The sequence below is a fragment of the Callithrix jacchus genome, chromosome 8, assembly GCF_049354715.1.
Source record: "Callithrix jacchus isolate 240 chromosome 8, calJac240_pri, whole genome shotgun sequence".
NCBI classification, from domain to species: Eukaryota; Metazoa; Chordata; class Mammalia; order Primates; family Cebidae; genus Callithrix; species Callithrix jacchus.
Window position 1 is genome coordinate 23,329,672 of NC_133509.1, and position 15,140 is coordinate 23,344,811.

The 15,140-nt window shown below is 55.1% G+C and overlaps 1 protein-coding gene and 1 long non-coding RNA gene across 35 annotated transcripts in view; one reads left to right on the plus strand and one right to left on the minus strand.

Moving 5' to 3' along the window:
- The window catches only part of LINGO1 (leucine rich repeat and Ig domain containing 1), a 207,608-nt gene that overhangs the window by 164,746 nt on the left and 27,722 nt on the right, over positions 1 to 15,140 (plus strand). The window lies entirely within an intron of this gene.
- On the minus strand, positions 1,577 to 10,974 carry LOC118144824 (uncharacterized). The gene is made up of 3 exons (XR_004729612.3): positions 10,859 to 10,974; positions 7,080 to 7,209; positions 1,577 to 3,851 (listed from the first exon to the last, which is right to left on the minus strand). It is a non-coding gene; the product is annotated as an uncharacterized LOC118144824 (long non-coding RNA).

Sequence of the window (15,140 nt, forward strand, 5' to 3'; positions counted from 1 at the left end):
ACTGTGACACTGCCCTCAGAGCTTCCTCAGAGTGTGACCCTCTGGACTGCCATTTCCCAGTTACAAATGGGGTTACAGGTGGCTGTTCTTCCCTCCCCTGGGGGCTGAGTCAGCACCCATGAGATGAACGGGCAAGCCTCCCTTAGGGTGCGTCTAGGGAAAGCAGGAGTGAAGTCTGGCTGTATGCCCTTGAGCAGAGAGGGAAGGGGTGGGTAGAGCATCGGGGCCACCTCGGCTCTGGCTGGTGCCTCCAATAGCAACAGAGCTCAAGTACTGAGTCCTACTCTGTGCCAAGATCTTCACATCTCATTTCATTTTTACAATAACCAGGGAGTATCATTATTTCCATTTGACACCGGATGAGAGAACTGAGGCTCAGAAAAGGACAGGAACTCACCCAGGATCACTCGGCTAGTGGCTGCAGGGCCAGGGTTAGAACCCAGCACTGTCCAGCCCCAGAGCCCTTTCCATGACCTCTCCAGGTCTTTTCCCCTGCCTCCCTCCACCTCTCACACACTGAAGACCCCATCCAGCATCTCCAGTGGGCCACAGTGAGGATTCCAAAGGCACTGTGCTCAGTGAGGGGTTGAAAATCGGGAGGAATAGGTGCTGAGACCCCAGCCTCAATCCCCGCCGGCTGGGCTATCACCATACCTAGCCAGCCTGAGGCAGCCCCAGGACCCCTCTGCTGAGGAAAGAGCATGGTCCTAGCATCTGATGGATTAAGACTGACATAACTCTGCCGCCCACTCACCCTGGTTCCCCCAGCAAGTTGCTGGACCTTCCTGAGCCTCCCTTTCATTATCCAGAAAATAGTGGCACTGGAGCAGTTAGGCGAGGCTAGGTTTTGCTGCAGTAACAAACAACCTCAAAATCTCACAGATTTCAAACAACTCACAGTCATTTTTCACCCCCATTCCAAGCATGGGATATCCACTCCTCGTTGTCACTGAGGACCCCAGGCTGAGGAAGTGCCTACCATCTTGACCTGTGCATCCAGTTACCCGGGTAGCAAGAAGAGGCATGGCCAAGGGCACTCTGGGTCTTAAAGCCCTCCCTTGTAAGTGACACTTGTAACTTCCACTAACACGTCATTTGCCAAAGCAAGTCCCATGGCCATACCTAATGTTGAAGGTGAAGGAGAACGGCCGTTCCATATGGAGTGCCAAAGGGAAAGAAAATTGGTATAGTAGTTCACATTCCTTCATGATCACCACAGGCAGCCAGCACGCAGGGACGCTGCGAACATTCAGTGAGTGAAAGGGAACAGGACCTGTGCACACGGAAGGTGCCTAATAAATGTTACTCTTTTCCCCTCCACCCCCAGCTCCAAGGAGATACAACCTCCCTTCCTTTCCGAGCCATCTCTTTCAGATGGACTGTTAGGGTTGATGGGCACTCCCTACCTTGAGCAGGAAGACTTTTGCTTCTGGGGTAGAGACAAGTAGCAGCTTCCCCAGGGGCACATGGTAGGGTGGCAGCTAAGGCAGGAAGCACAGATGGACACACTCACTCCCAGCTAAGCAACCTGTCTCCAGCCCAGTGCCTGGCTTAACAGGTGAAAAAGCAGCAGATACCCGTAATCCCTTGACTTTATTAAGGGCTTCATAAGATCGAGATCAAATTACATCTCCTGCAATCGAACAGTTAATTCACTTCCACTCAACAAATGTTCCATTCAATACCAAGAGGGCCTGGGGTGGTCTGGATGGCCCACCAGGCTAGGGATGCCCCTGTCACTCAGCAACTTCCCTTGTTTCTCGGGAAGCCACCATCCTCCCTGGCTGGGGACCACAGGTCTGCCCTAGAGTCTCAGGTCAGTTCAAGATGAGTAGCCAAAGCCTGGTGGGGAGAGGACAGCAGGCAGGAACAGTGACTAAGGACTTTGGGGTCATTGGAATCCAGAGCCACCTTAACTGTCAACCTTGAGTCCAAAACCACAAGGCTGTGTGACCTTGGGCAAGCCACTTTTCCTCTCTGGGCCTCAATCTCCCCAAATTAAAGGGTTGGGCTGGGTCCCTGTCCCCACCTTTGACATTGGGGTTCTGAGAGCTTCTTTGCCAACCTGGATTTCCCCCTCCCCAATGTGAGGTGGCTCAAGTCGGAGGCCTGATCCATCCGCCCTGTGTCATCCCACACCCACTGGGCTGGGCCCTGAGGTCCAACCATGTACTGCCCGGCAATAGCTCGCAGTTGGGGAAGGAGACAGACAAAAGCCAGTTGGGGCGACAGAGGCACACTCCTTCCAGGAAGGTTCATTGGTCACCAGCCATGGCACAGCCCAGATAGGCTGTAGGTTAAGCCCAGTTTCCTTCCCTCCTTCCCCAGTGTGCCAGCCATTGACATCACTGGGCTGGAAAAATCCAGGAGGACTTCCTGGTGATGGAGGAGTGGAAGCTGCACTCTGATTCACTTAGCTGGGCAGAGATGGGAGCAGGTTCCAGGTGGAGAACAGCAGGAGCAACAGCTTAGAGGTAGGGTACGTCTGGAGTAGGTGTGAGTGACAGACATCATCTGGAGTATATATTGATACAGGGAAATGTGATTTCCATGTTCTAGCAGCGCGTGCACACACACACACACACACACACACTCCTTCCCCAGCTGCAGCTGTAGGTAAGAGATGTTGGAGTTGCTCAGGAAGACGGAAGAGCTGTCAGTCAAAATTTCATAGTGCAGAGAAGGGATGCCCCTGGAAGCCCCAGAAACGCTTCCAAGTCCCCGGGGACTCCCAGAAAGGAACCCCCTTCTATCCATTGAATCAATAATAGCAGCAAGAATAGTAGTAACTCTTTTTGTCACGTTATTGTTAATGAGGCACTTCGGTATCCGTCATCTTATTCGATCCCTATAGTGGCCCTGTGAGGCATGCTCTATCCCATTGATTCTTTGATTCAGAGAGAAGGCAAAAGATCTTGCCAAAGACGGTGGGTCCACAGTGTGCCCTTGCACTGTTTAACTCTGTGGTCTATTCATGCCTGCTTTTCAGGAGTCCCTTGGACCTTCGTAGGGTGGTAGCATCTGCTCGGAGAGTGGATGGAACAGGACTCTGGCATGAATGGGATGTAGATTCTGGATGTTCCACTCTGTGGCCTTTCTTGACTTCTCCAGAGTTTGAGACATGGCTCAACCTCAGTCCACAGTCCCCAAGGGCCTGGCCAAACTCAGAGACCCAAAACCCCAAACCTTAAGAGCACTAAATCCCCAATTCCTCTAGAGCCCCTTTCCCTTGAAACAAGGGCAAAAGCAGCTAGTTCAACAGGTAAAGGGGTCAGGCACACACTGCCCCAGACTGTGATGTCTTCACTTGCTGGAGCTCTCATTGATCAAGCACCCTTGAGTTTGTATGAGCTTGTTCTTCATTTGAAGCTGTTTGGAAAGTGTGATTTCAAGGACTTCAAACTGTGAGGCTAGCTTCACATACTTCGGAATCGTTGCCTATTCATTCAGAGCATGACTTAAGGAACTCTGAACACCTAGGTCCAATGTAGCGCCCTCTAGGTAGAAATTGACTGTGATCAGCCACTATGCGATACAAATTGAGGCTTTTGTCATTTGACCAGAAGGAACCGCTACCACTTTTTCCAGATGTGTGTTGCCAGAAGCTCTGGGTATGCCCTGGGCCACCTGGTGTTAAGATTCTCCGGCCTCCTAGGCCAGTGACTTTGCCATTTGCTATTTTTAGGTCAGTTTGGTATCAGTCACATGCTTATTTCTAATGCAGCCTGCAACTTACCAGAAAGAGGATGTGAACGCCTCCTTAAAGCTTCCATGTAGCTTTCTGAGCACTGTTCATTCAGTCTTCTGTTATTCATTCATTTATTCAAAAAATATTTCTTGAATGGCAGGTTCTGGAATACAGCAGTGAAACAGACAGAAAGCTCACAGCTACCTTTCCACAAGTAGAGAACTCTCTCCTCCCTGCAGTGCTGTTTACACCGAAAGTGGCCTCTGTGTGTGCACCCAAATGTGTGACTCTGCCATTACTACTTTTTTTCCAATCAGGATTTTCCTACTCTACACTCCTTTTCTGCCTGACCCCTGCCTTTGAAGCCCACCAGGGAGGCCAGATCCGCTCTGGACAAAGCCTCTGAAATGTCTACTTGCCCTACAGTAGCAGAGGTTGAGGGATGGGCTTGGGAGAGCCACCACACCCAAGCCTCCACACAGTGCCCTGTCCACGCTGGAGCCCAGACTTTCCCATCCCCTCTTTCCCATACCCCACCTTCCAGTCCTTAGCCCATCATCTGTGTTAGCCATATACAGCCTCTGCCCTCTGTGGCCACCCTGCAGGACTTCCGCATGGCCTCCAGCATACCTTCAGCCCCCACCTTCACCCCATCCCCATCTTGAGAGTCTCTATTTTTGGATGCAGCCTCCGGTCCCAGCCTGGCCTAGCCCCTCTACTGGGCAACTCCAGTCTGTCCTCATCCCCATTGCAGATGTGGCTTACAGATCAGAAGGGAGTGGGATTTCATGACAAGGGTCCTGCCTAGATGGAACCCAGCCCTGGCCTCTGGGTTCTGATGGGCTGACTCACACCACTCAGCCCAGATAAACCTGTGGGGTCTAGGCTGCCCGCTGCCGGATGCCCAGGGTTGCTATGGCGACCCTCTGCCAGTCTTCCCTGCATGGAGACAATCAAAAAATAATAGCAAGGACTATTTTATTCTGTGTCCCACCTGGGAGCCATTTAAGCCTCCTCACTCCTTTTGACACATAATACTTTTTTTTTTTTGCTTTTAAGATTATTTCTTCTCTTCCCCCTCACTCCAAACCTCTGTGGCGAAGTCTCTGAGAGCCTCGAGTCCTAAAAACGTACACACACACACACACACACACACATGCACACACACACACACATGCTGTGCACATGCTCACACACCAGACGTAGACATCAAACGGCTGCCCCGGTGCTTGTTAATTGGCAACAAAGCCCCACAGCCAGTCACGCACCTTCACCTCACATTGTTCACCGCTTTGCAGTTTGCAAAGCCCTTTCACCTCTGAGCTCGTGTGAGAACGTGTGGGTGGTATTTATCTCCTCTCCGCTTTTCCACATGAGAAGGCTGAGGCTGAGGATTTGGGGGCCACTGGCCAGAGTTACCCAGTGGCTGGGTGGACCTGGACCTGTCTTGCTGGCACTCGAGTTCCGTTTTGCCATAGCCAACCCCCTGGGATGATAGAGTTGGCGGTAGGAGTGGGGTGGAAAGGTCTCCACCCTTTTATCATCTCCACCCTCCCCTTGGTGGCCATCACCTGCCCAGCCATGAGCAGTGTTGGGGGCGCCGCACACTGGGGGCAGCCTGTGGGAATGCAGCCTGGGCAAGAGTCCTGCCTGCCACGCTGGATTCCAGAGCCCCTAACTACTCTCTGGGTTCCTTTGGTTTCTGCCCTCCAGCTAGAGACCATCCCCAGTACCCCCAGCCCCAGCTGACCCAGCTTTCTACCCTGACCCAGAAGCCAGAGGGCCATACCCCTCAGCTCCTTCCTGTGCCCCTTTCCTCCTCCAAATTGCTCTCTTCTTTCCACATGGTACCCCTGAATCTTTGCTCTCCTGGTGCCTGGGTGGAATTGACCCTGCTGCTTCTCCATGGTTACTTCACCTCTGATGGTCGGTCCCATATTACAGATTCACGTGGGTATCTGTCTCAGCCTTACATTTGTACTACACACAGGCATTTCTGCTGACTGCACATGTGTGCATTTCCGTCAGCCACATGTATCTTTCGTAAAGTCCTCTTATCAAAGAATGGTCATGTACGTTGTACACAGGCGTCAACACCCAACAGTTGAATTTATGAACATTTACATAGGCCTAGAACATTCGCATTTATGTGACCATGTGAGTTCCTATTAAAACACATTTACAGTACGCAGCCAAGGACGGCTGTGGGTTTGCAGATGATACAGACTGCTCACCTGTGTCCCCATTGTGTCTAGTCCGAATGGTCTTTCTTAGCTTGGAGGATTAAGGGTCATTTTTTGGATGTGTCTGAAAGGCACTTCTCTATGCTTGGACTTGGGGGGTTCCACAGACCAGGACCCACAATGGCATGTGCAGAGCTGAGGGGTTCTGGGATGTGCGTACAGGATTCCTGGAGGCCACTGGGGTGTGTGGCTGCAGGTTTGAGACCAAGGCCCGGGTGCCTATTATCTCTCTCCTTGGGAACTCTGTTTAGCAGGGCAGCAGGGAGGAGACTGGGGTCCCAGAAGATCAGGGGGGCCTGCCTGAAGTCTCCAGCCCTGGAGAACAGGGTGAACAAGGGGTGACCCTTGGGAAATTCGTGTGCCCTGGGCCATCATGGCTGAGTCAGTGTGGTCCTGGGGGCCTCATTTATCCTACCTAGGGCTCCCCTTTCATACCAGGGTCTCTGAGGCCCAAAGAGGTCAGGCCAGAGGCTGAGACAAGCTGGGCCTGGCTCTCTGTCCCCCTTGGCCACACGCTGGGGCCAGGATCAGGCTGGGTTTGCTGTGGCTAGAACTGCTGTTGAAGGTTATTTTGGCAGCTGTCAACATGGGAGTAGAACCCAGGCTTGGAGTAAGGTGGACAGATGTGGGTTCAGGTCTCAGCCCCACCACTTTCCAGCCAGCTGGGGAGGAGGAAGGCGTGCAGCTGACACAGTGGCCCTGTACGGATGCATGTGTGGATGTTGCCACTCTGCTGGCCGGGCTGTGTGACAGTAGTTGGGCTAATGACTTCCCTTCTCTGAGCCTCAGTTTTTCCCTCTGTGCAATGTTGCCATAAGGGATCTGCCTCCCAGGTTTATTGCATGTGAAGTGTCTAGCACAGCGCCTGGCATGCAGACAGCGTGCCATCAATGCTAACTCTTACGGTTAATATTAACATTGTCATTATTATTGTATCTGGGTGATCATGGGACTCAGTCTCCTCATCTGTAAAATGGGGTTAATGATGATACTGAGGGCCCCAGCTGCCCACACCTGATACCAAAGTCCTCCCCTCTTACCACCCTCTCTCCCTGGCTGCTGTCTGACTGCCCTGTCTTTCCCAAATGCCTCAGGGCAGAGCCCAGAGAGAGGGAGGAAAGAAGGAGGCAAGGAGATAGATATCTCACCATCCGTCCATCAGTTAGCAATGGTGGCACCAATTTTCATAGAGAAGGAGAATGTGCAATGTAACCAAAAAAATACTTCCTCGGTGACTCTAGCAGCCCAGCTGTTGCCTTCCAGGGAAAGTGCTGAGGGCTGAAAAGAAAATAAAGGGAACAATCAGAGAGGGATAAGGAAAGAAGAGAGGGCGGGGTGGGAGAGAAGGGCATGGGTGGGGAGCACAGAGGGTGCACGGTGTACCAGGGCCTTTCCCATGCTGCCTGGAACAGCACTCAGCAAGGTTGCCTGGAACAGCACTCAGCAAGGCTGCCACTGACCCAGCCCCTGCTCTGACCTTCCAGCTGCCAGCGTGCTCACCCTGCAGGAACCTGGGGTCAAAGTGAAGGAAGGCGGTTGTGATCCTCAGCACTGTAACTGTGCAGACCCCACTTTGTCCAGCCTCCACACACTACACCTGCCATTCCCTTCTGGAATGTGTGACCCCCTCTCTGCCCGTCAGCATCCTACCACTCCTCCAAGACGGTCTCCTCCAGGGAGTCCCCTGGGATTCCATTCCCCCACCTCCCCCAGCTTCCATTCCCTTCTCTTCCAGCTCTGACCCCAGTGCTCGGGTCAGATCTTTGTGTAAGCTGGGTCTGCCTCTCCCCAAGACTGTGCTCTGGCAGACTGATCCTTTCATCCCTGGCTTCCTCATATCTCCTGTCAGGGGCAGGACAGCCCAGGGGGCATAACCAGACCTGATCCTAGAGCCACCCTGCAAGTGGACCAAAGAGCTCCAAGTCCCCCACCCCTCACCCACCCAGCCCCAAGCCCTCCTGCACCTCCATACTCTTTAGCTAGAGAACACCGGGCACCCGTCCCAGCTCTGCCGCTCACTTCACTGTGACCTTGGGTGAGCTCTGTAGCCTCCCCATGCCCCTGTGTCCTCCCTTGTAGAGTGGGGTTACTCACAGAACCTTCCTCATAGGGCCACTGAGAGAATGACATGAGTAAGTGTCTGCTGACCCAGGGGAAAGGCGTAGATATCAGACATGACGACCATTTCCCAGGCTCTGTGGTGAGGGTCTGCCTCCTTTCTGGGCCCAGTTTAGAAGAGCCCACCCTCCCTGGATGTCAGCTAATCCTGCCCAGTCACTTCTGAGTATCAAAGCTCCTATCCCTTCCTGGGTGCTTCTGGGGACAGAGAAGCCCAGCTTGTGGGGATGGAGATGGACAATCATCAGGGCAGACCCTGGCAGGGGACAAGGTGGGTTTGTGCTCTGCCACATCTGCCCCAGAAGAGAGGTTGGCCGTCCCCTGGTCTGTCCCTCTCGGAAGTGGGGAACCCCAGCTTCCTGCCTGTGTGTGCCCCACCTGCTTACAGACTTGTGACCTGTATTTGGGGTGCAGAGAGGAGGGAAGAATCTATCAGTTGTAGCAGAGTCTCCCTCCTCTCACCTTCCCTGCCCCCTAGCCCTCTGGGTCACCATGACAGAGGGGTGCTGGGAGGCAGGACTCCTGTGGGGACGAAGCCAGAGGGTACGGTGTGGGTGCTGTATCCAGGCTGGACAGGCACCTCCATGTAGGCCCAGGTCCCCCGCCCGCTGCTGTGTGGCAGGGTGGGGTGGAGTCCCTTACAGGCCACGTGCCTGGATGAGGCACATTTCCTTGACGTGCAGCTAGACGCAGGCGGGGACCATCACTGCCTTTCCTGACTATTTTACTACTTTACTGGGCCCAGAAGGTGGGGCAGGGGTGTGGCTGTATCTGCCCCTTGGCAGCTGGGTGTCTGTTCCACCATACGCCACTGGGCTCATACCGAACGAAGCCCCTTCAGCCACCCTTTATCTCACCCACTCCCCAGCCCCTAAATGAGGCAGAGACCATCCCTGCTTTGCAGATGGAGAAACTGAGGCCTGCTCATGCACTTGCTTATTCACGGGACTCACCCTGGGCTGCCAGCCACACTGAGGCCACCTGCGCCCACAGGCAGTGGAGGTGTGCTTGGGATCTTATAGCCCTGGTCTGTCCCCTTCATGCCTGAGTAAGGCTGGCTAATGTCCACCACAAAGGGAGAATTACCAGCAAGGCCTTGAGCTTTGCTCCTGTTTACACTTCAGCTCCCAGTGTACTCTGCTGGCTTCAGGAAAGGCCGCCAGCCCTTCTAGAGTGGGTCTGGAGCCAGCCCTCTGGGGGGACCGGGAAGATGGGTGTGGGTTGCAGAGTGCAGGCAGGTGTGGAACTGAGACCCACGGACGCAGCAACCCTGTGTTCACCGGTCAGAGACCCACTGGCCTAGGGATGGGAGGACGGACACAGTAGCCCCGAATTTGTTCACAATGCTTTCCACACTTCAGGCATTAGCTGGCATTTATCTTTAGCCATGAGGCATGCACGCCCACCCTCCCCCTCTACCTTCAGCACGTTAAGTAAATGTGGGAACTCTGCTGCCAAGATTAAGCGTAGAAAGAGAGCCGGGTACTGGTCTGCTGAGCAGCCTTGGTAGCTCTGGGAGAGGTAGTGCAGAGGCGTTGGCCTCAGGGCTGTGTCTCCACCCCATCCCACCCACCCCACTGTGTGCCCTGGGGCTCCTGCCCCAGCGTCTTGGGCTGGGATGTGTGGGGTCCTTGCAAGCCAGCTGACCAGGTCTCCTTCCTCCCGGTGCCCTCAGCCCCTGGTGTGGGGGTATGAGCAGTGCTCCCTGCACCGCCCGCTCTGAGTGTGTATGTTTGCGAGGAGGGGTGTCTGGAAGTGCAGAGGGGGTCCACAGCCCGTGAGTCACCGGGAACTTCCTGAGAGCGCTCCAGGCCTCTCTCCACGCTCCTGATGAGCCACCGCCACCGTGCAGGTATTTATGGCTGGTTTTCACGCCCCAGCAGGTGGTGTGAACACTGTGTCTGAGTGTAAATGCCCATGTTTGGACTGGAGAGTGTGGGGAGCCCTCCCATCATCTGGGGCCTTCTAGATCTCTCCAGCTCAGGCTGCTGGCCTGAGCCACATCGTTTATCCCATGGAGGAGAGCCCACCCAGGGGCCTCCATCCAACCCCAAACCACTCACCACCAGGGCTAGGCCTGGCTGATGGTCCTGGGTCCATTAGCGAAACTTATGTCACCTCTCTTAGCCCCAATTTTCTCATCTGTGAAATGGGCACAGCTGCCGCCTCTGCGTTTGCTGGAGGGATGAGGGAGCCAGCCAGCGCTGTGTCCCCCAGCTTCCAAAGTGGCCAGTGAGAGGCCGACCCGGTCTCAGCCCTGCTCTGGGGCCCATTTCCGGTCATACCCTGGGTCCACGTCCTGGGTTCTGTCTTGCTCTCCTGGTGTTGCCAGCGCCTCCACCAATGCCATCCGTATTTTCCAGGTGATGGAAATACTGCAGGCAGGTGGGGGGCTCAGAAGCAGCAGATAGATGCTCAAGCCTGTCTGGGGACCCCTGAAACCAGGGTACTCCTCCTCAGCCACCTCCCCCACAGGCTCAGGGCAGCCATGTTGACAGGGTTGTGCTTCCAGGACAGCCTGGGCAGAGAAAGGCTCGAGAGACGGTGCAGACCAGGCACAGCTGTGGCTCTTCCTGCACAGCTGGGAAGCCCTGAATGGGGGCCCGGGTGTTTTGCCTGTGGACTGATGAAGGAACTGCAGCAAAGTCCCACTTGAGACACCTGCCCTGACACACACGACAGAAACACCACACAGGTTTAACATGACACATGCCACACAGATCTACAACACAACACAGCTACGTATACCTCAACTCCCCCAAAATAGCTATACTCGCAAAGCAGACACGAATGCCCCAGCTAGACTCACGGTCACAAGGGCTGTCCCCTGGAGGGCTTGTGAGTGCCAGGCCCTGCCCCGAGGCTCTGATGGCTTCTCCTGGAGCCTCCTCACTACTCTGTGGAGCAGGCGCCACATTCAGGAGTGAGGGCGGAGAGGGGAGGGACTTGCCTAGTGCTCTGCCCAGAGTCCACATTCCAGGAGGTTCTTGAGCCATTGCACCCTGATTTCCCCATTTTCTGCCATCACCCCCTGGCCCATCCCATGCTGGAGTGGGATGAGGAGGGGATGAAAAGCGTCGACCCTGGAGACAGTATCAGACTCTTGGGAAGGAAGTTTTCCCTGGGGCTTGCTGCCCCTGCACCAGGGCTGCGACTGCCGATCTCTACAGGGTAAGCCCTGAATCGTGGTGCTGGGGTGACCACCTTCACATGGCCACTCCCGCATGTGATGAGGGAGTTTGTGAGACAATTTGCCCGTAATCAAAGGGATGGCATGCCTAAGAATGGCAGGGAAAGGGCAGGAGGCCCTGGAGCCAGAAGGGCCCCTGTGGAAGCTCCACAAGCCTGAGGCTCCCAGCCTTCCCTCCTGCCATCCAACCCCAACGCCCCTCTCTGCCCTCCATGTGACTAGACGATTGCTGGTGTCCCAGCAGCCCTTGTCAAGATTTGACCTAGACTGGGAGGGGAGAGGGTGCTTCCTACTGTGGGCCTTCCTACCCTGAGGTTTGCCTCTGCCCCCAGTCCTGCCCCAGGGCCCCTGGGTCTCCCCTGTCCTCTTGGACAGCCCTGCTCTCCTGCCTGGTTGAGCCCACACAGCCGTCCTGCTCCCAGAACCATCCAGGTGGCCTGAAAGACATCTCCATCCCCTTTCTGACCAGGCCACCCCAGCTGCCCCCACCCTAATAAGCGGGTGACAGACAGGCAGGTGTCCAGGGCACGGGGAGTTCTTGGGCAGTAGGAGAGCTCCTGGGAACACCACACCACCACACTACAGCAGCTGTCAGAGGGTGTGCTGAGTGTGAGTCTCCGCCTCCTCCCAGGGCTGAGTCCAGCGGTGTGGGGAAAGGCCCAGGCTCCACCCACTTCCTTGCTCACTTGCTGCGTGGCCTCTGGCAGCTAAGGCGCCTCTCTGTGCATCAGCAAAAGAGGCCTCGGTGGGATAGACCAAGGCCACTTATCTGCACAAGTGAGATAAGGGGTACAGAGAGGACCCCTGGGAGAATAGGCTCAAAGCGTATTTGATAAGAATTTTTGGGATTCCCTCCTTTCCTCTGGGAAAAGGAAACCCCTTGCAGAAGTCATGCCCCGCTGGGGGATTTCAGGACTGGGAGAGGAGCCTGCCTGCTGCCCAGGCCTAAGTGATGGTCCCAGCCTTGCTCCTCGTGTGGCATGAAGCAGGTTATGGGGGCTATGAAGGGTTTCCTAGGGCCAGGTTGGAGAGAGGGGCACCTTCCCTAGGCCTTGACTGTCCTCCTTGCCTTCGTGTGGCCTTTGGCAGAGCTGAGCACTCCATGAGCACCTAAGTGCCCAAATGAGGCTGGCTGGCTCCACCTCCTGGAAAGGAACATGGCAGAGACTGCAGATCCCGAGCCTGAGGGAAAGTGGGCTTCTAAGCTCTTCACGTTGAGCAGCCAAAATGCCAACCTTCCCAGCTGTTCTTTCTCTCATCGTTCCTCCCTCTCCCCACACCTTGGGCCTCTCCCTGTTGGCAGCTCTGACTTCAGAGCCCTGCCTCTGTTTCCCTCCTCCGCTCCCTGGGGGTGGAGGTCTCCCGTGCGTGGTGAAGCCTAGGATGAACCAAGCCCTGGCACTGGACACCTGCCCCCTCCGCAGCTGTCTCCCTCCCACTCGTCCTGGGCTCAGGTCTTAATGGAGCAGAAACAGCCAGGCAGAGGGAAGCCTCATTAGGCCTGATCTAATTAGGTGCCCCTGAGATGGGATGGAAGGGGGAGGTGGAGAGCACCCCATTCATGAGGGCCTACTGTGCGCAAGAAATGTCACACACATATGCTCTTACAGCCCTTTCCACAATCGCTTCTCCGCCTTTTGGCTAAGATCAAGTGTAGTGTCTATTCTTATCGGAACCCTTCCCACAACCCTCCAAGATAGTCATGAGTATCCCCAGGTGGCATGAATGCAAATTGGCTCCAAGAGGGCAGGTGGTCCTGGGGGACAGAGGAGACCCAGAGACACAGAAAGCCAGAAACGGGGCTGTCTCCCAGGACCAGCCTTTGCACCTGCTGTTCTGCCTGGAATGCCAGCCTCTACCTCCTGTGTGCCTGACTGATCTCGACTCACCCTTTGACTTGCCCAGGATCTCTCTGCCAGCAGGTGGCTTCCCTGGGCAAGTCTGGCCCCGGTGTCTGTTCTTCCCAGCATCCCAGCTGGCCTCAGCCTATCAGGCTGGTGGGACCTCTGACATCCTCTTTCGCAGGTTTGTCCAGCTGCTGTCTGACACCACAGTGCTGGGACAGTCACAGCCCCGTTTCTGGGTCTCTGTGTCTCTGGGCCTCCTCTGTCTCCCAGGACCACCTGACTCCACAGTGGGTCAAGATGGTGGGAGATGGGTGTGGGACCAGCCAGGCTCTCAGCCTCCTACCACGCCCACCCCTCATCTGTCTCCTGCTGTAATCAGGGAGGGTGTGGGGGGAGCCCAGGCAGTGCCAAGAGGCTGGCCGCCCCTCCGTTAGTCTTAGCTAACAAGCTGTTTATGGGTGCGACATGACACCTGCTTTCTTCTTTATAACTTCAATAATTTATAGGCATATTAGCGGCCAAGCGGCTGCCCTGGGTCCCAGCCAGACGGGCTGGGGCGATGCAGCCGGGTGCCTCTGCCGATATTTACTCTCTCCCACCATCAATTATTAAGGAGCCCTCCCCTCCTTCATTTTTGCACATAATTACATGCACCATTATGGTTCAAACTCCCCTGCTCTTAATCTCTCTGGAGAAGGACCCAGCCTGCCCAACAGGACTGAGATGGCGTGGGGACCCACCAGCTGGAGAAGGTGGGCAGCCACCCAACTTGGGCGAGAGGTGTTGGCAGTCTCAGCCCAACAAACCCCTCTCAGCTGAGCTGGCACCTCCTTGGCCAGCAGGGGCATTCCTCAGGGCTGGCTGTCTCTCCCTCTACCCCAGGGCCCAGCCTTTGCACCTGCTGTTCTGCCTGGAACGCCAGCCTCCACCTCCTGTGTGCCTGACTGATCTCGACTCACCCTTTGATTTCAGCTTAGCCATTGCTTCCTCCGCGATGTCTGTCCTGCCTGCTGTGTGTATGCAGCCCCACCCCGTCTTCTCCCACCTCAGCCTGGGCCACACCAGGTTGTCTCTTGCCTGCCACACCATGGGCTTTGGGGCCCAGAGAAAACTGTGGCAAATGTTTGGCATTTGATGAATGAATGAATGAATGAATGAATGAGGAAATAAATGGATGGATGTCTCCGCCCATCTCACCACCAGTGAGCCCACTGAAGCATTTGCCTTCACCCTCCTCTTCCAGGAAGCCTGTCGCATTTGCGCCACCTCCTCCAGACTCCTCCAGATTCTCCTGGTCTGGGCTGAGATCCCTCAGTGGACACCAAGGCCTGGTTCCTCCATCTATGTCCTCAACACCCAACAGAGGACAGGTCAGAATGGAGGGAGGGCACATCCTGACAATCTCAGCAGTCAGTGTGACCTGGGGAAGTTGCTCCTGTTTCCTCACTGCTCACTGTTCAGTGAGAATAGTACCAGTCCCTACTTGACAGTGTGTGATTGAGACTTACATGAGATCATCTGCACAAGCACCTAGTATGTGACCTCGCATGCCATAGGCACTCAGGCAATATCCTCAACATCACCGTTGTCTGTGAATCGACCCCATGTGAAACGGAACCACACCGAATTACGTTGGGTTGAATTGTCCTACTTATACCTTCTCTTGTCCGCACTTCCTTGTTTTTAGTTTCCACTGCCATGCAGCTGGCACCAGGCGTGGCTCACAGGGTCTCTGCAAATATTGCAGATTGATGAATCAAGATGTTGCCAGTCTGTCAGGCCATACCTATCAAGGGAAAGGGGTATCTCCGAAGCCCCAGCCAGGGAGGTAACGTGGACTCCTCCACATTCATGACAGAGTGAGGAACCAGGCCCTGGCTTCCCACTAGACTGCAAAGCCCAGGAATAGCTCCCTGGATTCTGTGTGCCTCGGTTTCTTGTTCTGTAAGAAGGGTAATAACAGAAGGGAGCCCATAGCATTGCTGAGAGGATTGAGTGAGTTGCTGAGTGAGTAACACACTTAGAACCACCGTGCTGCTCTTGGTCTGGGGTTC